At 48.6% G+C, this 22,406-nt stretch overlaps 1 protein-coding gene across 7 annotated transcripts in view; it reads left to right on the forward strand.

Moving 5' to 3' along the window:
• LOC144173872 (gamma-aminobutyric acid receptor alpha-like) overlaps positions 1-22,406 on the forward strand; it is a 127,552-nt gene that overhangs the window by 45,541 nt on the left and 59,605 nt on the right. For 2 of the 7 annotated variants that reach the window (XM_077702163.1, XM_077702165.1), the window contains one exon: positions 9,513-9,562. The exons of the other annotated variants lie outside the window; for them this stretch is intronic. The gene's annotated coding sequence lies outside the window, so the exon portion shown is untranslated. The remainder of the gene's footprint in view (positions 1-9,512; positions 9,563-22,406) is intronic. 7 annotated transcript variants of the gene reach the window in all.

Genomic DNA, 22,406 nt, shown 5'->3' on the forward strand with positions numbered 1-22,406 from the left:
ATAATAAATAATTACGAAAAATGGCGAACCGTGCAACGCCCTGCATTTAAACAATGATGGAAATTTCGCAAAAGTTCCAAATTCACTCGTTATAATAACGTAAACGGAGATAATTGGGCGGAAGAAATTTTGAAAATATAAAACATAAGAAAAGTATTAAAAATTATGGGAAATGACAACGTATAACGCATGGAATTTCCACGATGCAGATTTTCCAAAAGTTTCACCTGTAATCGTTATGATAGCCTAATAAATAAACAAAAAGAAAAGGGAAAAATGGAGGTAATTGGTCGGACGTAATTCTGAAAAATTAAGAAAATAACAAAAATATGAAATAATTACGGAAAATGGTGAACCGTGTAACGCCCTTCAGTTCCACCATAATTCCACCGTAATCGCTATAATAACGTCAGTGGAGATAATTGTTCGGGGGAAATTTTGAAAAAACTAAGAAAATAAGAAGAATATAAAATAACTATGAGTGTGTTCAGATAAGGACAGCCAAAGTGGTGCCATGACCATTTTTTATTTGAGATGAAACTTTAATATTGTGTAGAGCACTGTATCCTCACCATGTAACTGGTATTAGTCTAGTGAGAAACACCATAGTTGATTCAATAGAAAGAATATTTAGAACGCGATCGAGTCGCACTACTTTCCACATTGCTTGGTGTGGCGACTTTGGGAATCTGTAAAAGGAATCGAAATTTTTTTCAAATTGTCCTAATTTTTTGACCATATACTTGTAAACTTTTCTGCTCGATTCAGGAAAATTCAATTTGTGATATTTAAATTTTTTGAGAAAATGTTTCTCAAACTTAGTAGCGAAAGCACTGTCGTTCAAAAGTGGCACTCTTAAAAAAAAAACATCTTTTCCACATCGACCTGATGGTTAAGCTGTCTATTCTATTAGACTTGTTTACGAGGAGCTGTTGAACACCTCATACTGTGCTCATTGCTCTAGAAAAAAAAATCAAAATACTGCTTCGTAAAGTGCGACGAAAAATGACAAATTGGAAAAAGGGCCACCTTTCAACGTCATTAAAAAAACAATGTTTCTCAGTTTTCGAGATATGTACACAAAATGGCACTCAATAACTGAGTATTCTAAAAAGCTAGAAATGTATCGCATTGTTTTTGTTGTAACTTCGAAAAATTAGGTGACATTCAACACATTTTTGAATGTCTGATCAACAGTTCAGTAGCAGTTCGCCGTGAAAAAAGACAAATAATTGTATTTAGAAAAACAAAGCGACTGATATGAAGAAAACTCACCGTAGTGTTCATATTTACCCATTGTTCCCCTTGTTAGTTGCAGAATGCATTAATGTAATTGCGAGGTTTCTCAGCTTGTGTCTCCCACGCACGCACACACACACGCACGCAGACAGACAGACAGACAGACAGACAGACAGACAGACAGACAGACAGACAGACAGACAGACAGACAGACAGGAGGCAGGCAGGCAGGCAGGCAGGCAGGCAGGCAGGCAGGCAGGCAGGCAGGCAGGCAGGCAGACAGACAGACAGACAGACAGACAGACGCGCACACCCGCGCGCGCTCAGAAGCACACGTACAAACATGGAAAGCCCCTTTCATGTAACGAGAATGGCGGTTGAAACGCGAAGCTTTCTCTGCGCGAAATTGAGTAAGCGGGCGCATCCGCCGCGGTGGCTCAGTGGCTACGGCGTTGTGCCGCTGAAACCGAGGGTTTCATTCTCGGTCGCGGCGGCCGCTTTTCTGATGGAGGCGAAAATGAAAATCGCCCGTGCGTTCGAGATTTCGACGTAACGTGATAAATCCCCGGGTGGCCAAAATTAATCCGGAGCCCTCCACTACGGTGTGCCTCATCGCCTGCGTTGCGTCGGCGCATTAAAATCCCACAATCAATCAGTAAGAGGGCGTTTACGATTGATTTGTTCGAATTCGATTTATTTAGAAGTTCAAGTGGCTTAGAGTATGAGTAGATGCTCATCATCATCATGTGCTCTCCCATTGTGTAAACTTGGCTTTCCTGCCGTGTGTCTTGGTTACGGCACTGCCCTCAGTGAGACCGAGAAAGCTTCGCCTTAATAACGAGTGATCGGAAGGAAGGAAGGAAGGAAGGAAGGCAGGGAGGGAGCAATGATCAGTCGTACTGGATAAGTCTTGCAGATATTTCTAACCGAGAAACTTCTGCGGTAATTGCGGTTAATATGCTTATGGGAGGTTACAAGAATAGGTCTGACTCGTTCCTCAAGGGACTCACGATGAGGAAAGATGCGAGACAAATCACAGCCGATATTCTTTTTTAACGTCACAAAACAACTGTCGAATTTTGTAAGGAAATGAACAAAGCAGACAAATGTGGTCATGTTAATTTGCCAATTGATTAAAAATGTTACAATATGAATGAATAAAGCGTAATCCGCCTTTTCTAAAAGATTCTCTTCGTGCATCTGTACCCCCGTTGCTGCTGCTTCGCATGAAATAGCTTATCACTGCTGTCTCCATTGAGCTCTTCCAAGCCCCGTTTCTGTTACCGCTGGGAAAATCGGTAAGGAGATGCCGGGAACTCGGACAAAAAAGCAAGGAACTAAGGTTAAAACGGGTCAGGCTTCCGTTTGATCTTGCGTTAATGAGCCTTTTCTTGGCTCCGACCTCATCTCTGGGCGTTTGCCACCTTTAAAGACGGCAGTATTTCTTGGGCTATTTAAACCTGAAAATTTTGGTCTATGTATGTCTGCCTGTCTGCCTGTACCCCGATACAGCCGCATGGCCAAAACGAAATTTTTGAACAAGCACTTTGCATAGGCAGAACATTTGATACCAGTAAATTTGGAAACATGCTTCATACTTATCAACGTTGTTGAGAAAGAAGAAAACATTCAGAATATTGAAGGGAAGATACACGGCAGGTTGCTTTTTGCGATAGGAAATGAAAAAAAAGAAATGCGTATTTAAAACACTGTTTTGGCCCGAAAATACGAAAACCCGTGCCAGAGCGTAACCCTCGGGGCGGCACCCAGAGACCAGCAGCAACTAAAGGTTCCAATAGATAACGTGCGAGCAGTGGAAGGCGGGAAAATTGAATTCGCTTGAGCAAACCTCCACCGGGGTTATCGCGGGAGAAGCCAGGCGTGAGAGGTGGGCTGGAAAGAGATGAGAGGCGCTCACGTGGCAAGCGCGGCACGAGGCTATCGTCTTTCGACCACATTTGCAGCGAAGTGAGCAGATGGGCGGCCAGTTTTTTTCTTTTCGGCCGTCTCAGAGAGGGAACAACACCAACAGAGAGATTCGTATCCCAAGTCTATGCCTCTTCACACATACGCAGAAATATTGTCATACTACAGACAGGCTCGTCGCAAATATCCAGCGCCGGACCACCGACTAGCCAAAGAAGACGCCACCACGCTACGGAGACTCTAAAAAAACACTTATCCTCACAACAGCATACTTCACGCCATGTACACGACACAATACACTGCCAACTGCAAATACTGCCCGCAGACAGGCACCCTATACCACATCGTTTGGGAGTGCTCCCACACGCCTCAGCTCACACCAAACCCCAATCCCTCCTTTCAGCAGTGGGTGGAGATGAGTTCTGACCTCTCCGACCAGCAAACGTTGGTTGAGAGAGCGAAGAAGGCCGGTAGACTCCAAGGGGTCCTGGACTGAGGACTCCTCTCACCGGGCGGGTGCCCCTGACACCAGCACCTTGCTGCTTAATAAAAGTTTATTCCTCCTCCTCCTCCTCCTCCTCCTCCTCCTCCTCCTCCTCCTCCTCCTCCTCCTCCAACCAAGATGGTTCTAAAGTCTGAGCAGTGTGTCCCAACAACAGGGCTGGATAATGTCACAACACTCCTTACAACTTGCCAAAAAGCCGTCCTCCTTGTAACCGGCAAATAAAAAGTATCGCCAAAACGAAGTGGAACTTCCAGAAACATGCTCGCCTATTAAGCGAAGGGTAACCCAAGGCTCGCTCCCAAGCTATCGAAAGCCTTGAGGCAGCGAAGCTTGCGGGCCAATTACGAGACCCTAACAAGGACGCTATCCGGGACACGCTCTGATGAGGCGAAGATGGAGGGGTAAGGGGCGCTTGTCACTGGGTCGATTGGGCGCACTTTCTCGAGCACCCTCGTCATCCTCACAAATAGCTTGCCCTCTTCGCCGTCCGTCGGAGGAACAGAGCCGCACGGCTCATTAAATCTCGCGCTTTTCCTTAAAGGAACGCCAAGAGACTCCAAAAATCTGCGGGAGACTTTCCCCGCCTATAGTTTATGTACTCTGCGATATGCCTTATCCTGTATTCTTTTTTTCGTTTAAGAAAGCAGCACCTTATACTTGTCTTTCAGGAAGGCGAAGAGGTGTCTTTCTTGCAGTTTTTCACAAGGGAAGATGCGTAGGGGGGCAAAGCGTACTGAAACAGAAGGAAATGGGTCCAGTTGTGTGCTGAGTTTTGGGCAGTCGTATACGATGTGATATAAGGCGGCCGGTAGACCGCAATACCTGCACATGGGGGCGCACACCGCGGGATGTGTGGCATGGAGTTTTTTTGGATGCGGGACGGTGTTGTCGTGGAAGTGTCGAAAAGGTGTCTCCTGCTCCTTTCTTAGCGTCGTGTCTTCTACTTGGAGTGTTTCTGGCAGGTCCCCATGTGCATAGTTTTTGCAATGATAACCTCGCAAAGAGCGCCACGGAAACAGGCAGCTATCAAGACACGCAAAAAAACAGGCTGCAGGCGGCTTGGCTTAACTAACCCTGGATATGCAAAGCGAAAACTTGGTTTAGCCTGGCGAAGCTTGGTTTTACTTTGTTAACCTTTGATTTAGCTGTAATCTCTCTACCGGCGTTTTGCGAGCCTAACGGCTTGCTCTTCCTCAGTCTCGGACGCTAGCTTCGCGCACTTGGCATTCCGGACCCTGTTCAGCGAAGCAGCTCGCCGGGCGATATCCGCGAGGTGCTCAGACGCCTTTTGTTGACGACGGCTCAAAGCCTCCCGCTCCCGCAATAAAACTTTGAAGATGGTAGAGAACACAAGAAAAGAAAACTTCGAACAAGGTAGAAACCATGATTGTTGCCAACGTTTCAGCAATAAGACTTGCCTTCGTCAGGGCCTTCGCCCTGATGAAGGCAAGTCTCTTTGCTGAAATGTTCGGAGTTTTCTTTAGCGAAGTGGTTTCTTGGGCGAGTTGGTCATTCATCGTGTACGTAAGCGCGAAATGAACAAGGACGAACGAAGTGAATGGGACACGGCGCTTTAGCGACCCCGGTTGTTTCAGCAAGAGACTTGCCTCCGATAGAGGTTCTGCAGTTGAAATGACATCGTCAAGATGCACAAAAATGCACACGTGGGGCCACACAGCCACGCATGCACAGATGTGAATGGTACTCTGGGATGTTTAATATTACTTCTTTCTGTTCAAAACAAGACACGATCAGAGGAAAGACCATAAAGCTCCACATTTCTTCTGCGTGATGGAGCCACGGTTGCCACACGACTTTCCAGACAATAGTTCATTATTTTCGCCCAAGAGAGAAGCTTCTTTTATGTTAGCGTCCTTTCAAAGCTGCTTTCGCAAAGCAGAGAGGAGCTAACGCGCGAACACTTCAACACGTGCAGGAACATTCTAGAGACAGGCGTTCTTGGAAAGAGGAAGGGGCGCCCTTTTCAGAGCGCATTTTCTCTTTCGTGAAGGACGGCCTCCGTTGTAGACAGAGCCAATTAAGCTGACACTCAACTGGTTGGAAACAATTGGTTTGGGCGAATGCGTTTGCCTCGTAATGTCCAGAAGAAACGGCGCTAATGAGAAGCAATGCGCCGATTGCTCCGTGTTACGTACGAAATTGAATAATCAACTCTCTCGCTACCGTATCTCTCGCTGTTTGCTCCAGGCAAGGCTTTCGTTCTTGCCTCGTTACACTCCTCGTTTAACACAAGGGACAGGCAGTGTCAACAACGTCGAGTTACCGCGGACCCGATTTAAAGAGCGTTGTTCGTTACTCTTACTAAACGGCATCGATTTAAGACAGTAGCAGTTAATGACTGTAAGGTTTGACAGAAAAGCATTTTCGAGTGGCGCAACGAATACGCGAAACCTGCCGCTGTTGTTTGAGCAATCTGTGACGAAGGCAGCGTTCACAAAATTGATGAGCTCTCACTTGATATCGACTTAATCGAAATCACTTTGTGCCCAGCAGAATAAAATGCAAAACTGATGCTCGACCAAACTGAAGTACACTGAATGCTTGATTTTTTGAGTTATTGATTGATTGATTGATTGATTGATTAAAATGACACCTTGTTATAAGGGGTGCCATTACACCTTTTGGCCCCCCTTGTATAGGGATGAAGACGTGCGTGACCTCACCAAATCAGCTAATTCATCTTTGTTGCACTACTGTTTTATTTTCAGCGCTGATATCAGCAGTAGTCTTAAATTAAATCGTGCCCAGCACAGGTGGTAGCTCTGCTGCGCTATACTGCCGTCCCTGCTGTTCCTTCACAAGCATTCGAATCTTTTTGTCAGCTCTACAGCCTTTTTACTTCCTTTACGTTACGTTTAACTTTCTCTGGATCCCGCATAGACATTCTTAACTACGGTAAACATATGATTTAACTTTTTAGATGCAAGACATCTCTTATACTCGGCCTGTCCCGCGTTGACCGGCGTAGTCCGCACTCCTCATTACGCATGCGCAAACTCTCCTCCGTTCTTCTCTCCGACAGCTGTGCGTTATGCGCTCTCTCCGGCTCATTATCATTACAACAGCTGGCGCGCTTCGCCTACGTTCGCATGTGCTCCGGCGCGCTTGTGCGCGCATGTGTGCGCATGCGCAACTTTCCTCCGCTGTCTCCACTCCTTCAAGCGCGCACATAAAGCGGTGAGCGCTCGGCGCCCGTTCAGTTAAGCGCGCGCTTTCGCTTGACACAGTTGCTCGTGCTTCGCTTGACGACGACGACTCCGTTTAATCTTCCGATGAAGACGGTCTTTACGTACTTGGAACTCTACGTGTGATTAAGCATCATTTAAGTTTCACTACACTTCAACCATATTTGGGTAACCAACATAACGGAAACGCGAATTGAATCCCGTGAGATGCATTGCATCACCCCAGGGTTCCCCTCGTGGGAAGGTGGCGAAATTTTTTTCTATCTCGCTTTGGAACTTGTTCAATATTTGACCGCCGAGTGAATTTTAATGAGAGGAATCTGTGTTTATTTGTGGGAATAATTTCATACTTATCTTCTATCTTTTTGAGACACTAAACCTTGGCGTTGTGCTTGTTGCAAGAGTTGAGTGTAGTTGTAATTAGCAGCATATTTTCCCGGCCGGTTAACAAGCATTTCCATGCTTTCTTTCTTTGATCTTGTTTTTGTTTCTTTTTGGTGCTGAGTGGTTGTTTTCTCGTGGCTCGTCGTAATGAGTAATCTTGGGATCCTGCTCTGTATTTATTCTTCAACCATCATCATTGAAAGGCCTGCCTGCGGTTCTAAATTTAGGAACTCACTGTGTTTTTAATAGCTCTTACATCATGTACACTATTTGGAAATAAAATTCAGGTCCATCAGAACCCCAGGAATTTGTGAAGGCGAATATTTTCTTCATATATATTTGTATAGATGCAATCATATATTAACACACTGCGCAGAATGGTTTCGTTGTCAGGCTCACAGACCAGACATGCCCTATCATTTTGTGTATACTTCTCCAAAAAGCCCTTTGTTCTCAGGCAACCTGCTCTCGCATAAAATACAAAGCCCTGCCCCTGAGGTTATCACGGAAAATTTTCTTACTGATACGAACTTTATCTGCCCTGTAGATCTGTGACGACGTTATTTAACAGCTTTTTTTTCTAATGTGTTTTGTTTCTTTTGCCTCGCCTGTCATTTTGCTACCCGTCTTGCGAACACTATTTTGCTACATTCAGTCTTCGCCGCTGAACAATAGTGTATGCTGTGAAGCACCCTTTCAAAGCAAAGAAAGTTTTCTTGCTCGACTCGTACTTTTTGTTTTAACGGCAGAGCTGTTTAAGCTCCTAGTTCAGCCATCCAGCTTTACCGTAAAAAATACCAAGAAAAAATAACGAGCGCACGTGACCATGCGCCACGTCAGGAACTCGCAAAAATATACTAAGGAAAAAAATACCGTGCTCACGTCAGCGGGCGCCTCGTGAGGAGCGACCGGAGTCGGCCAGTTCAGCCTTCGAGAGCACTCTGCCCAGCGTTCGTGGCGTGATGTCTCGCGTACCGTTCTCCTCGCCAGTTCACGCGCGTTTGCGCCTGACGTGGGGAGCACAGACGCCGCGTTCGCGAAGCCGGTTGCCGCGAGTTCTAGCGCGTGCTGACGTGGTCCACTTTGGGAGAAGGAAGGAAGGATAATACAGTGCATGAAAGGCAGGGATGTTAACCAGGTTACAGTCCGGTTGGCTACCCTACACATTGGAAGTGGGGAAGGAGGGATTTAAAGAGAAAGAAAGAGCATTGAAAAGACAGGAATAGAGCTTGAGAAGCAAGAAAAAAAAATTAAAGATAACTACAAAAACAAAACAATAGGCGCTAATAAAGCCTAAACTGAAACGGTAAACTAACCATGGCAAATAACAAATGAACAATGGTGCAGAGTGTCTCTACAATCGTTCAGACAGGCCTGTGTTCTTTAAGAACCGAAGTAGTGCTTTTGTGGCCTTTTCCGACTGTGATGGGCTACGTCTGTGACACAGAACAGTTTGCGCAGTTAATGGCTGGTTGTCGAGTTTCTGGAAAGCGGTTGACAGGTGCAGTCTCTGCGTTGCAAACCGGACACAGTGACACAAGAGGTGTTCTATTGTCTCGTCCGTGGTGCACCCGTCACATGCAGGGCTGTCAGTCAAAAGCCTGCGGGCGAAACGATCCGGGCCTGCCAGTCATGGAGAACTTTGAGCGGCAAGTTCGAAAATCCATGTGACGTGCAACAACCGGGTCTCTGACGAAGGGAGGCGGGCCGCCAGCTCTGCTGTTTTCCTGCCTTGCACCACTAGTGCAAACTGCGCCAATATTTGGATGCGGAGCAGCTTGTGGTCGCGCCTGTTCCCTCCGCCGTTGTGCGGCGTCCACACCCCAACTGCGCATGCGCATCCTCCTCTCCTCCTCTCCTCTCCTCTCCTCTCCGGAATTGCGCAATGAATGGCAAAACCTGCGGCTTCGCGCGCGATAATGCGAAGCAGCTTAGGGTTAGAGGCGCGACGGTAGTCGCTGCATACTCCGCTGGGGGCGCCACTGTAGCTCCGCGGTATAAATGACGCGCGCGCGCGCTCCGCTCTCCTAATTCTCCTCCTGCCCCGCCCCTCATTCTCCTCGACCCCATGGCTGCTTCGCAGACTACTCAGGGTTTCCCTACGGGAAGATGGTGAATTTTTTTTTACAAGTGCTTCCACAGTTGAATATAACAAGCAAACAAAATGAATATATTTACACTACGTAAGGAGATAGGTAGCGAAGCACAGATTGCGGATCACAAACGTCCCGTATAAGCATTTTTTCTCTTAGGTACCAGGCCACACACCCAAACTCACAAGTGAAGCGTTCCTTGAAATCCCGTAAGTACTGTTTTGTGGCCACCAAAGAAGACTATGATAAACACCGCGTTGTCTTCTATGCGAAGCTGACGGTCCATGTCGATACACGGGCCGTAGCGTTTGTTCAACCCACCAAAATCGTTAGGCAGACGAATCTTGTGTTGTTGACATGAAGCGAAAAACAATCCGTCTTCCGTCCGGCTTGTTTTTAAAGGGACACTGAAGTGAATTCGTCAAGCTCCCGGTTTTGCTAGCACTGCGTAGACTGGCTCAAATTAGCACACTTTTCATCGTTTATCCGATTGATAAGTCGTTATTTATTTTATAAAGCGGAAAAGAAGAAAAACTACCATGCGCGTTCTGTGGCGGCCGAACCAACTAAAGGCTGTGACGTCGGGAGGAGGTGGCACTGTGATTGGACGATGTCCAAGGTTAGCATTCAAACAAATTTCGGTTTCGATTCTGTAAAACAACATGCTTGACATCCGACGGCATCGTTGGATGGGCATTCTCAATATCTCAGTAATCGTCGTACCACGCTTCTGCCATGTTGTCGGCTGTAAAATGCCTAAGATAAGCCTCCCAGGACGGCTTGGAATCGTAGAAATCACTAGCCGAGGCCTAGACAGTGGATGAACGCCCTCCGCGTCACCGCAGACGCTCACATGCCATGCGCTTTTCCCGCATATTCGGAGCTTGCCTCATTCATGCCTGTATCGTAAAAAGCGTGTTCGCACTAGGCCAAGGGTGTGCTGATTCAGGCCTGTGCCCACTGCCCGTAAGCAGTCGGTTCTTGTGGCAACAGCTAGCACGCCAACGAGAACGCGCTAGTGCGTCAGTGTCAGTCTGCGCACGTTCTGCGAACTCGCTCGTGGAGCAGTGAACGTTACGGCACAAAACTGGTGAACTCAGTTCATAAAACATAGGCCGAGAACGAAAAAATCAACTTGCAAAAAAAAAAAAAAAAAGCACGTACCCTCGGGGATTCGAACTTGCGACTTGCAAAACAATATCTCTAGCGCCTCAGACCACTCGGCCACGAGCCTTTTTTTTTCTTTGGATATATATATTGGCTATATAAGGTATATAATGTATAACCAGTTTACACTTTTATTTAGTTTTAGCATTTCAAGTACTTTATGTGACTATTTGTTGTATAGCGCTCGTGCAGTAAGCGTCCCCCAAACTTCCACAATATCTCACGTCTAGCAATTGCATTTCTTTGACGGAAAAGCGTTCGCACATGTGCGGTCGTGCTGCTCACCACTGTGCTTGTTCACCCAGCGCAAAAAAGTGCTTCCTGCTCCCTAGTTTTGCGCTGTACGGCAAAAGTTTCAGTTGATTTTATTTCATTAGTACCTATATTGACTTCGCTTACTCTTCTACCGCCTTCAAGTGGCCTTATAGATTTTCTTACTGGCGTACCAGTCAGCGAAGCGTCGCATGTGCACTTGTGCAGCGCTTGTGTGGAGCGACCCGGACTCAGAGCTTGATAAAGTGTACAAACTAACTAAGTAAAGGAAGGCCCATTCTTCCATTCACAAACTTGTTGTGGCTTAGTTTCAACTGAGCGAGCGAATTGCGACGACCATCGGCGGCCGGCGGACTAAACGCTCGGCCGATTGACTCTTTCAGAAGGTCGGCGAGCCGTACAGTAGCGCAGTCAAGCCAAGTCATCTCCTCCTGACGTCGTACGGAAACGCCACAGAAAATGGGCGAGGATGCAGAGAGGAGGACAGCATTTTCGAATTGATTTTTTCTATTAAATATATTCGTGTAAACGCTCTCAGAGTGGTCGAAACATGGCCTATGGACTCCGGACTACAATTTGCGCTAGTAATCCCGCAATTTTTACAAATCACTTCAGTGTCCCTTTAATAGCGAGACTATTCCCTCTGGCATAAATGAAGATATGTCAAAGGTACAGGTCCGTCTACCTCCCTCAGAAGAATTTAATGAGGGAGTTGTGGCGGGGCACTAGAGCCTCGCTTGATGGTGTCTCGAAGGTGCCAGAACCCGCGCTCATCCTCTCTGTTGATCCTTGAACGCCAGATCTTGTTAAAGCCAGGGATTTATCCAGAATTTCGATTTTTTTGGGGGGGAGGGATATTACCAGAACGCGGAGGGGTGGAGTGGACCGCGTGTGGTTATGATGTTATATATATATATATATATATATATATATATATATATATATATATATATATATATATATATATATATATAAGAGAAGAAAAACTTCGAACAAGGTAAAAGCACGATTGTGGCCTACGTTTCAGCAAAGAGAACTTGCTTTCCTCCTCTTTGCTGAAACGTAGGCCACAATCGTGCTTTTACCTTGTTCGAAGTTTTTCTTCTCTTGTGTTCTCTACCATCTTCAAAGTTCTACTACTCCCTATATATATATATATATATATATATATATATATATATATATATATATTGTAGTGCGAAAGATTTGCCCACTTAGAGTATGCTATCAGGCACTGCGAAGGACGCACTATGCCCCGTGTGGGTATGCTCTGATACGGTGGCCATGGGCAATAATGGGTACATAGTGAATGGGGACTGTGAAGACGACGAGAAGGTAGCAACGGCCTCGGAGAGAACGCGCCACGATCTCTGATAGCTCGCTGCAACGTGATCATCGCTCCGGCTAGTCTCAGTGCCTACCTGAACACCGTCACCTGGAACGCTACCATTCCCTGCCAATAAACACCTCTTCAATTGGTGGAGTGTGCGGGTTCCCGTCCTCACCGCAGCCTGGAGTTACGAAGCAGAAATCTCCGTCGTGTCCTGTCCACTGACGACCCTCGGGAAATGACGTCTCCCTCGCAACCCCCGATCGTCTGTTCCGGTGCAATCCGCGAGCGAGACCCACCCATGTTTTATGGCGATGACGACCAGGACGTCGAGGATTGGCTGGCATCGTATGAAAGGGTGAGCGCACATAACAGATGGGATGACAGGATGAAGCTCAACAATGTCCCATTCTCCCTCAAGCGACTCGCTGAGACGTGGTACCTGAACCACGGAGCCGACTTGCAGTCTTGGTCAGCTTTCAAGACCGATTTTATGAAAGTGTTTGGCCGCCCAGCCGTGCGGAAACATCTCGCCGAACAACTTTTGCGAGAGCGGGCGCAGAACAAAGGCGAAACATTCACGAGTTACATAGAAGACGTTATCGGCCTGTGCAAGCGGGCAGACCCTTCTATGAGCGAGGCTGACAAGATCAAGCATCTCCTTAAGGGGATAGACGACGACGCCTTTCAGATGTTGCTGAGTAAGGATCCACAGACTGTCGGGGACGTCATCAACTGGTGTCAGAGCTTCGACGAGCTCCGCAAGCAGCGGCTTCTCACGCGGCGCTCAGCGTCACAGCTGGGAGAGCCCCTTTCGGGATTGGTCGTCGGCAGCGAGGAGTCTTCCCTGATGCCCCGCATTCAAGATTTTATTCGCCAAGAAATCGCGCGTCAACTATCTCTTCTATCGTGTGCACCCGCTACGGTGTCAGCGCCCCCATTGTCTTCAACACTTCAGCAAGCGATACGGGAACAAGTCGCCGATGCTCTCCCTTCGGCCTGCCCATCCGGGCCTGTGGCTGCTCCCATATCGTCGCCGCTAACCTACACAGCAGCATTGTTACGACCTCGCCAGCAGGCACCGCTTTGCGCCCCACGATCGCCGCAGCTTCCGTCAGTGTTGCCGCCCCGACCAGCACCTCATGCGCCCAACGTGTGGCGAACGCCTGATAACCGCCCTATCTGCTTCGTGTGTCGTGTCGCCGGCCATGTCGCCCGTTACTGTCGCCGCCAAGCCGTCTCATACGATCAGTCGTTTCATTCGCCGTCCTACGTCGTGTATGAGCCGCCACTTCGTCAGCAGTCCCCCTTGCCGCCGTCGAACTCGCCTCCTGCCGCCCGACCGACATTCAACAGCCGCAGGTCGTCCTCGCCGCGTCGCCGATCTATCTCGCCAATGCGTCCCCGCGTTGACCCAACACAGGAGGAAAACTAGTCGCCGCAGTTCCTGAGGCAAGAGCTGCGTCCACGTCGAAAACCTTAAGTCCTCGATTTTCACACCATAACGCCATTAATGTTATTGTTGAAGGACTCGCCGTAATCGCCCTTGTCGATACCGGTGCTGCCGTGTCAGTAATCAGCGAAACGGTCTGCCGCAAATTACGCATAGTGACGACGCCAGTGTCCGACCTCACACTCCGCACCGCCAGCGCACAACACATCCGGCCTGTTGCTGCGTGCACAGCACGGGTCACCATTGAACACATCACTTACCCCATTGAGTTTATCGGGCTCACTTCGTGCTCCCACGACGTCATTCTCGGTTGGGATTTTCTGTCGACCCACCACGCCGTCATCGATTGCGCCCGTGCTCAGCTGGAGTTATTTTCAGTTTAAGACGCCTCATCGGACGAACACCCTGCCTCTTTTCGCCTAGTTGTCGCCGAAGACACCGACGTTCCTCCTAGCTCTGCCGTACTTGTACCCGTTCTGTGCGACTCAGTTCCGGACGCCACAGTGCTGCTCAGCCCTTCCGAGCTGTTTTGCCTCCGACAATGCTTCCCGCTGCCGTTCGCAGTTTTAGAAATGCAGCATGGGTTCAGCTCCATGTTTATTTGCAACCCCTATTCCTCTCCAGCTACACTGTTTCGTGGTGAGTGCCTGGGTCGTGTAGAAGAGATTGACACCTTCCTCGTCACCGACGTTCCCGATAACTCATCGGACGCTTCACTTGCTCTCCTCGACCTCTCCGCTCCAGCCCCGGATACCTCGATTTTCCTTCGCTCAATCGACGAGAGTCTTCCTGCGCCTGAACGAAACCGACTTCTCGCCATGCTTCAAGAGTTCCTCTCGTCTTTCGACTGCCAGACATCCTCCTTGGGACGCTCATCTACAGTTACTCACCACATCGACACAGGAACTCACCCGCCATTACGACAACGGCCGTATCGTGTGTCAGCCGAAGAACGTGGCGTTATTGACAGTCATGTGGACGACATGCTTGAACGTGGCGTCATACAGCCTTCGAACAGCCCGTGGGCGTCACCGGTTGTTCTCGTCACAAAGGAGGACGGATCCATTCGCTTCTGTGTTGATTATCGCCGACTCAACAAAATAACACGCAAGGATGTCTACCCTCTCCCCAGAATCGACGACGCCCTCGACACTTTGCAAGGAGCCGAGTTCTTTTCTTCCCTTGATTTAAAGTCTGGCTACTGGCAGGTCCCCATGGCGGATGCTGATCGGGAGAAAACGGCCTTTGTAACACCAAATGGCTTGTACGAGTTTACCGTCATGCCTTTTGGCCTTTGCAACGCGCCTGCAACGTTTGAACGCATGATGGACAATATTTTGCGCGGCCTAAAGTGGAAAACCTGCCTCTGTTACCTTGATGATATTGTCGTCTTTTCTTCCGATTTCGACACGCATATTACCCGCCTCCGACAAGTCTTGAAATGCCTCACTGATGCAGAACTTCAGCTTAACCTCAAGAAGTGCCGCTTTGCTGCCCGCCAACTTACAATTTTAGGTCACGTTGTGTCCAAAGATGGCGTCAGTCCTGATCCTGACAAACTTCGTGCGGTCGCCGAGTTTCCTAAGCCCACCACCACCAGGCAGCTCCGAAGCTTTATCGGCCTCTGCTCGTACTTCCGACGATTCGTCAGGAACTTTGCGTCGATAACGGCACCTCTAACGAAGCTTCTGAACGTGAACGGGTCCAACGACATCGCTCATTGGTCTTCAGACTGTGACGAGGCTTTCAAAAAGCTCCGTTCTGTGCTTACGTGTCCGCCGATCCTCCGCCATTTCGACCCGTCGGCCCCCACTGAGCTTCATACTGACGCCAGCGGTGTTGGCCTGGGCGCTGTGCTCGCCCAACGGAAATCTGGCTTCGACGAATACGTCGTTGCTTATGCGAGCCGGACACTCACAAGAGCGGAGGAAAACTACTCTGTCACGGAGAAAGAGTGCCTGGCTATTGTGTGGGCCATAAGCAAATTTCGTCCCTACTTGTACGGCAGGCCCTTCGACGTAATCACCGACCACCACGCCCTATGCTGGCTATCTTCTTTGAAGGATCCGTCTGGTCGTCTTGGAAGGTGGGCCCTTCGCTTACAAGAGTACGATATTCGAGTGCTCTTTCGATCTGGCCGCAAACACACCGACGCCGATGCGCTCTCACGCTCTCCTGTGACCGCCGACAGTGCCTTTTTGTCATCCATAGACGGAATTCTGTCCTCTCTGTCACTTGACGACATGCCTCGCGAGCAGCGCAAGGATCCCTGGATCACTTCTCTTTTGGACTGTCTGACAAACCCCGCTTCGCCAAACGCCCCTCGAGCTGTACGGTGACAGGCCACTCACTTCGATATTCGTGACGAGCTTCTGTACAGCCAGAATTATAACGCAGACGGCCGGAAGTGGCTCCTCGTTATTCCCCGCCATCTCCGTTCAGACATTTGCGCATGTTTTCACGCCGATGCGCAGTGTGGTCATGCTGGTGTACTGAAGACATACCGACGTCTCCGCATGCGGTACTATTGGCGTAGAATGTACACTTTTGTCACCAAGTTCGTCCGTTCCTGCGAAAAATGTCAACGCCGCAAGTCCCCACCAAACCAACCACCGGCTCCGTTGCAGCCCCTGCCGTGTCCAGTACGACCTTTCGACCGCGTAGGAATCGATTTGTATGGGCCGCTCCCCTACACGGCTTCTGGAAACCGCTGGGCCATCGTCGCTGTAGACCACTTAACGAGATACGCTGAAACCGCCGCACTACCAGCCGCTAACGCCCGCGAGGTCGCCTCATTTCTCCTACGCCGGTTCATTCTTCGTCACGGTGCCCCTAGAGAGTTGCTCAGTGACCGAGGCCGTGTGTTTCTATCTGAAGTAATTGAAGCCCTGCTCGCAAAGTGCAACGTTATCCACCGCACCACTACTTCTTACCATCCACAGACCAATGGGCTCACGGAAAGATTTAATCGGACACTGGGCGATATGTTGGCAACTTATGTTTCGGCAGACCACACCGACTGGGACCAAGTTTTTCCGTACGTAACTTATGCGTACAACACCGCCACTCAAGCAACTACGGGGTTTTCGCCTTTCTTTCTCCTCTACGGCCGCGAGCCGTCATGTCCGCTCGACACCATCCTGCCGTACCGACCAGATGCATCTGAATGTACCCCCGTGTCACAGGCATCTCGACACGCCGAAGAGTGTCGCCAGCTCGCCCGGGCCCTGACTTCTGAGGAGCAATCTCGCCAGAAGCAGCGTCACGACGATGGAACACCGCCCCATGAGTTCGCTGCCGGTTCTCTTGTGTGGCTGTGGATACCCTCGACTGTTCCTGGTCTTGCTCAGACGTTTCTGTCCAAATATCATGGTCCTTACCGTGTAATCGAGCGCGCATCCCCAGTGAACTACGTAGTTGAGCCGCTCACGTTGTCTCCGGACCTTCGTTGTCGCGGTCGCGAAACTGTGCACGTTGACCGTCTCAAGGCTTACCACGAACCGATGGTTTTATCTTGCCCTTAGGTCGCCAGGATGGCTTCTTATGTCCGCGGGGGGTAATTGTAGTGCAAAAGATTTGCCCACTTAGAGTATGCTATCAGGCACTGCGAAGGACGCACTATGCCCCGTGTGGGTATGCTCTGATACGGTGGCCATGGGCAATAATGGGTACGTAGTGAATGGGGACTGTGAAGACGACGAGAAGGTAGCACCGGCCTCGGAGAGAACGCGCCACGATCTCTGATAGCTCGCTGCAACGTGATCATCGCTCCGGCTAGTCTCAGTGCCTACCTGAACACCGTCACCTGGAACGCTACCATTCCCTGCCAATAAACACCTCTTCAATATATATATATATATATATATATATATATATATATATATATATATATATATATATATATATATATATATATATATATATATATATATATATATATATATATATATATATATATATTTATTTATTTATTTATTTATTTATTGCCGCGAACCATGCATTGGGTTTGTTTATTTGTGTTTTGCTTTTACCGCCCGGCAGCGGTCTGTGTTATCTCTGTGCCAAGGAAGCGCGTGTTCCATTCTTTCTGTGCCGCATGTGTTATCTGTTCTGATACGGAGAGCATCCCGATCTAACGTGAACAGCCCGGAATAATCTTCTTGGATCTACAATGTTCCCGATGCAAATCGACGGTTCGAGAACGACGCGCGCCGAAAGATAAAAAAAAAAAAAAGCCGGCAGAGCAGACGCCGGGGTATTCGGTTCTGCGAGTTCGCCGACGCGCGTCACTTTGTTGACCACTGTTTCGCCGCCTCTGTATTCTTTTGAGTTGTTAGGGGAGCACAAGTTCGCTCCAATAAACTTGTTTCCTTTCCAAAACAACTGCGTCGTCCCTGGCTTCGTGACATCTGGTGGGGGTGCGGGGTACCACCCTTCATGCCCACTACAACCTCTGAAAGCCGCCAAGCCAGTCCAACAAGAGCCAGCCTCAGCCGGCAAGATTTACCACCCCCAAACGAACGGACTAACGGAACGTTTGAACAAGACGATTGCGGATATGCTGTCCATGTACGTGGACGTTGAATATAAGACTTGGGACGAAGTGCTCCCGTATGTCACGTTTGCGTACAACACAGCTATCCAAGAAACCACGCAGATGACACCGTTCGAGCTCGTCTACGGAAGACTGCCGATACAATGCTTGACGCCATGCTGCCTCACGCAGAAGACGACGACCTGAACGCCGACGTCCAAGGATGCCTTCAGCGTGCGGAGGAGGCCCGCCAGCTCGCTCGAGTTCGTATAACGGACCAGCAGCTGGTGGATGCCGGCCGCTACAACCTCCGACGCCGAGTCGCCGAGTACCACCCAGGGGATCGTGTGTGGGTTTGGACTCCCATCCAACGACGCGGACTGAGTGAGAAACTTCTGCGACGATATTTCGGACCCTACAAGATTCTACGACGTGTTGGCCAACTTACCTACAAAGTGATCCCCGATGGTGACTCCGGCACATCACGACGACACACGCGGCCCGAAGTCGTCCACGTGGTTCGCTTAAAACCTTTCTACAGACGATGACGAACTTTTATTTTTATTTGTTAGGACTGTCGCTTATGCATAGAATCGGGTCGATGCACTCTTAGAGGGGGGGTAATGCCGCGAACCATGCATTGGGTTTGTGTATTTGTGTTTTGCTTTTACCGCCCGGCGGCGCCGGTCTGTGTTATCTGTGTGCCAAGGAAGCGCGTGTTCCATTCTTTCTTTCTGTGCCGCATGTGCTATCTGTTCTGATACGGAGAGCATCCCGATCTAACGTGAACAGCCCGGAATAATAGAGAGCTTTAGCTGAGCGTTTTTGACGCTCCGCTATGCTCCCGACAGCCCGCTCAGCACAACCGGAGCGTCAGCAGCCCAAAGGCTCTTAGCTGAGCGATAACCGTATCCCCCTCAACGAGGAATGATCCGCGTGACTGGTCGTTTCGCGTGCGCGTGTAAACCGAAACTTCATCCTAAAGGAAACATAAGAATTTGTATTTGGTCGCCCAAACAAAGCAAAATACCGTGTTTCTTGTCCTCATTTAACCTTTTTTTGTATAATGTAGTCGCTGACATGGTATAGGTTTTCTAAATATCAATAAACAAGCCGATAAACTTGGGAATAGCCAAGCCAAGGCTGTCTTTCTCGGCGCTGCATAGAAGCAGCCCCGTGCTTCGGGCGACGTTTTTCGCTTCCGTTCTACAGATCTTTGAGGTGTGTGGCACCTTGCCTATTCGGAAGCGGTTTCGCGGCTTCGTCGGTCGTGTTTGCACTGAAGAAACAAAGTTCGCCGTAGCGTGCTCGCATCGTGGGGGCAGCCATGTTGTTTTCCGCACGGTAGCGTAAGCTGCCGCGGCGGTCCGCTAAGAGGCCCCGGTAACGGAGCGGGGCCCCGCCCGGTATCGCCGGTAGCGCGCTAGCGTGCCACGCATGCGCAATGGTGCTCCCGCTTGCTATCGGAGCGGAGCGGGCCGTCAGAGACGGTGAGCTAAAACTCTCTAATCTTCTTGGATTTACAATGTTCTCGATGCGAATCGACGGTTCGAGAACCACGCGTGCCGAAAGATAAAAAGCCGGCAGAGCAGACGCCGGGGTATTCGGTTCTGCGAGTTCGCCGACGCACGTCACTTTGTTGACCTCTGTTTCGCCGCCTCTGTATTCTTTTGAGTTGTTAGGGGAGCACAAGTTCGCTCCAATAAACTTGTTTCTTTTCCAAAACAACTGCGTCGTCCCTGGCTTCGTGACAATATATATATTATATATATATATATATATATATATATATATATATATATATATATATATATATATATATATATATATATATATTTATAGGAAATGAGGGGCTCGTTGAAAACATTACAGAAATAAGAGTTGGCAGTCAAGAAAACCTTCGGAAAGCAAAGGGGAGGATGTGGTAGGTGATTGAAAGAGATAAAGAATTTGGAAAGGAAGACAGAAAGTGGAGAAAAAATGCCCGCCAGGTGGGATCCGAACCCACGACCTCCAGAATACCGGTCTGGTGCGAGAACCACTACGCTACCGGTGGGGCGATTTTCCCCTCCATTTATGTTACGGTATTCTGGTTTCCTGTGCATGGGGTGGTAGCCAGCGCCACTTGGACTACTCGGGGTGAAGGGGACTGAATTAATGTCTGAAGTGGGGCCAGTTGGTTCATTATGAACTGAAGCAAAACAGCGCGAAAAAACAGTTGAGATACATTTTCCTGCTTTGCATGAAAGATGTGCAATAATGCCAACTCTTGAAACTGGTCGCGAAACCTTGCATGCATGTTCTCCAGTACTTTAGTGTTGTAACTTGATCCAATTTTTAGAAGATCCGCGTCGCTGATGGTTTCGTCTTCTTGGTTTTCTTGAATTTCTTCGACAAGCGCCTGAGTCTCCACATTTACATCGTCTACACGTATTTCTCCAAGGGATGACATTACTGCACGCACCAATTTCATGGCCTCACTTAGGTTACCCTTCGACGGTTGCAAGCATTTGCTCAGACGAGCAAGAGGCCCTAGAAGTCGAGACAATAGGACCAATATGAAAACGGTGGACTTCTTTCGGAACAAGAGAAGGAGTCCCCCGGTGTCAGAAGAATAGTCTCCGGCGTCCGTGTATACGTGCTATAATAAGAAAGCCATCGTATTTCTCTAGGCTGAACAAGCTTATGGGACAACCCTTCCATCCCTAGTTGAGCGTTCTGCAAAATCGTCAGTCGCTTGTGGCTTCCCCTAAAGGTACTGTACAATTTATTCAGCGCACTCAGTACTCTTTTTATAGGGAGCGTCTGCCTGCAACTATGCAGAAGAGCAAGCTGGAGGAGGTGGCTTCGGTAGTGCGCGAAAAGCAAATCAGGTGCATATTCTTTCAGTCGCGCTCGCACGCTGCTCACGTTTCCGCTGAAATTTGCACCCCCATCAAAAGAGACAGCGTAGATGTTTTCTGGCTTCAAGCCGACTTTTCTTAACTCGCCAATAAGCGTATTTGTTATGTCTTCAGCTTTCGTCGTCTCAAGGGATACGGCTGAAATAAATGTCTCTTCTACTTGGAAACTTTCGTGACAAGCACTAATGTGTCGAATGAAAGTGCTGAGAACCGCACGCCCGTTCACGTCCGTGCCTTCATCCACACATACAGAGTACGGCTGATCTTCGCTGAGTTTGGTTGCTATGTGCGCTGATACGGCTTCCCCGAAGGCACCCAGAAATCCTGTAATTGAAGATGATGACAGGAAATGGGCGTTCTGGGGCTTAACCAATGTTCTCAAGAAATCACCAGATCCATCCACAGATGCCGCTGTTGCGACCAAGTCAGTTCAGTTAGAAGTCGTGTGTGGAATTTCCGATTTGAAGAGATAGTAGGCGAGCTTCATGAGGTTCTTCGTGCAGCCAGTATTCTGCTCGGCTTGTCTTTGTGACTGGGTTATTAGCATCGATTCTACAGTGTCCCGATAGGCACTGCGATGCTTCAAAAGCCGTTTTGTGCTGGTTACTGTTTGCATGGTTGGAGGCCTTGTCGCCTACCTTTTTGAAGACGCCAGCGAAATCAGCTCCGTCACCCCATGGGCCTTTCTTGAATGCCACGCTACATTCCTTGCACTTGTACCCCTCTGTAGTCCGCTCAATCCAGGGAAATTTACTGTAGGAAGAGCATTTTGGTGGGTCTTCTTTACCGCGTCCGGAGAGCTTGTAGTCTGATGACTTCTCTTGGAGCTCCAAATCAGAATTATGACTTGTGCTCGTGCCTCGTGGATATGTTGGTGTTGCGCTTTCATCTTCTTTGTCAGGTGAACCGTCTTCGGGTGTGCGTGCTGTGCACGGTGATGGTCCGGTTGCAGTCAGTGCTGCCTGATCATCCTGTTAAGAGTAATAATGTCTCATTAGGCTATATCAGTGTATGTGCTCGGCGTCATTAGTAGCACAAATAAAAATACGGCTGTGATATTATTCCATATAACCCTATTTTTGTCAGCGAGACGGGTTTCAATCTTTTGATGCTACAGAGCGAACCCTACAGGAATTCACGCTTGTATAAAAAAATTGATTTAGCAACAATGCCAGTAACGATTAGTTTCTCCCTTGAATGTGTATGAATTTCTATAATATACTTACCAAACGATGTATTCATTGGTATCATCTACTGTCTTCCCAATATGAATAGTTTATTTTCTTTCGAATTTATTCGAGATCCGTATGAAATATGTACACGTTTCTCCATCTCTATTCTGATCATATCTGGAGACATTATTTCTCTAGTATAAACTGGTTTCTCTAGTATA

This window comes from Haemaphysalis longicornis, unplaced genomic scaffold (assembly GCF_048455015.1).
Source record: "Haemaphysalis longicornis isolate Haplotype H1 unplaced genomic scaffold, Haemaphysalis longicornis Haplotype H1 scaffold_3, whole genome shotgun sequence".
NCBI lineage: Eukaryota > Metazoa > Arthropoda > Arachnida > Ixodida > Ixodidae > Haemaphysalis > Haemaphysalis longicornis.